Source organism: Octopus bimaculoides, chromosome 17 (genome assembly GCF_001194135.2).
Source record: "Octopus bimaculoides isolate UCB-OBI-ISO-001 chromosome 17, ASM119413v2, whole genome shotgun sequence".
Taxonomy (NCBI): Eukaryota; Metazoa; Mollusca; class Cephalopoda; order Octopoda; family Octopodidae; genus Octopus; species Octopus bimaculoides.
The window spans coordinates 12,900,129-12,902,406 of NC_068997.1; the positions used below are offsets into that span (position 1 = coordinate 12,900,129).

The following is a 2,278-nucleotide window of genomic DNA, read 5'->3' on the forward strand; positions in this document are numbered from 1 at the left end:
TATATATATATATATGTACATGTTCCGGTTTTTGTAGCCTCTTATCCATTAGTACTTGTCAAACTTAATTCACTTGTTCGGTAAGTTAGGCAAGTGTTAAGTCTACACATAGAAAATCTGGACTTCTGCCATATCTAATCTAGTCTGAACTTCAAAGAGAGATCAAGAGAGAGATCAAGAAAGAGAGAGAAAAAAAGGAGAGAGCGAGATAGAGAGAGAGAAAGACAGAGAGAGTGACAAAGAGAACGAGCAGAAAAGAGAGAGAGAGAAAAAAAGGAGAGAGAAGGAAAAAGAGATGTCTTTTTTCCTGTTTCTTCGTATCTGGGTTCATTCCAGACACAGACATAATAAATAAATAAATAAATAAATAAACAAACAAATAAATCAGTAAATTGATAAATAAATGAAGAAAGTTTTATTCATTTAACTTGGGAGAAGAGAAACGTATTTACTTTTCTTGGAATAAAAATGGCACAATTTCTAATTTTTCTGTTTTATGTAAAGTTCGTTAACTCCTTGGTAACCAAACCAAACGTGTCCCTAGTAACCACAAGAGCGTAGAGTTTAGCTCTTACTGATGTTGTCGTTGCTGTTGTTGTTGCAGTTGTCATATGCACTCCGGCGGCGATCTGGCAGAATCGTTAGCACGCCGGGCGAAATGCTTAGCGGTATTTCGTCTGCCGTTAGGTTTTGAGTTCGAATTTCGCCGAGGTCGACTTTGCCTTTCATCCTTTTGGGGTCGATAAATTCAGTACCATTTACGCACTGAGGTCGATGTAATAGACTTAACCCATTTGTCTGTCCTTGTTTGTCCCGTCTACGTTTAGCCCCTTGTGGGCAACGAAGAAATAAGAATCGTTAGCACGCCGGGCGAAATACTTAGTGGTATTTCGTCTGCCGTTACGTTCTGAATTCAAATTCCACCGAGGTCGACTTTACCTTTTATCCCTTCGGAGTCGATGAATTAAGTACCAGCTGTGTACTGGGTCAATCTAAACGACTGGTCCCTTCCCCAAACACTTCGGGTCTTGTGCCAAGAGTATGCATTCGACCTCATGTCGGGAATCATCGAGCGGACCTATTCGCGAATATATACCAGGTATGTCCAACCTGCTCCTTTTGTCAAGCATGGTAGATCTAAGATTGCAGTGTTTAATGTGCTACCCACATATACTTATAAAAATGGCAGTACGTCGGTTGGAAGCGGTTCTGGCTATTACGTCTAGTAAGACGTGCGACAGTGTAAGTCCCAATAGCGTTGGATAGTTTTTTTTTCTTTCTTTGAGACCCGGCCGACTACAGAAGGCGGTGAACTGGCATAGTCATTATAACGAAGGACAAAATTATTTGTTCCGTCTCTCAGTGTTCTGAGTTCAAATTCAATGAATCTGTACTACTTTACTTGCAATGGATCGATGGAATGTGGTACCAGTCCAGAGCGGTGGAATAGGCCAGATTGTTTGAGCTTTAGACGTTTGTTTGAGATTGTTTCAGCTATGCGATATTTATTCTAGGTCTCTGCTTTCTGAGTTCAAATCGAAACATACGTAACTGGTATTTAATTTATCGACACAGAAAGGATGAAAGGCAAAGAAGACATCGGCGGAATTTGAACTCATCTTTTTAAGAGTATTGTAGAACGTTGCCATCTGCTCTTGCCTTCTTAAAAGGATAGTGTTGTTTAAAGGATATCTAGCTGTTATTTCTTGCATTTCGACTGATCATTTACAGATTCCATCACTGGCGCTTCACGCGTGACTAACCCGTCTGTTATTCAGGCATATTGCACCTAAAACTAATTTATCCGCTGCTTCATACCATTTTTCTATGGCAGCGTAGTGTAATTTGAGTAAAATACTACTGCTATTTCTTGCATGTCACACGACCACACAGAGACACCCTTTCACCCGTTGGCTCACGTATAAGTTAATTGTAAGAACTGCTAACTTACTCTGGAACTCAATGCCCTTTAGTATTCCATACCGTACGAATTAATGAATGCTTCTAATGAACTAGTTAATGAGCCTAATCAATTATTTAACTTAATACTTCTCATTTAATCATTTCTAATTATTCACTCCCCACTTCCATCTCCTCCTCCTCCTTCTCCTCCTCCTTCTCCTCCTCCTCCTTCTCCTCCTCCTTCTCCTCCTCCTCCTTCTCCTCCTCACCCCATCAACCCCCCATCATCATCATCATCGTTGTTGTTGCTGTTATTAATATCATTATTGTTGTTGTTGTTTTTGCTATTATTATTATTATTATTATTATTATTATT

At 39.6% G+C, this 2,278-nt stretch overlaps 1 pseudogene; it reads left to right on the top strand.

Moving 5' to 3' along the window:
• Positions 1–1,182: 1,182 nt before the first annotated feature.
• Positions 1,183–2,278, top strand: part of LOC128249711 (uncharacterized protein DDB_G0271670-like) — a 17,530-nt pseudogene continuing 16,434 nt past the window's right edge.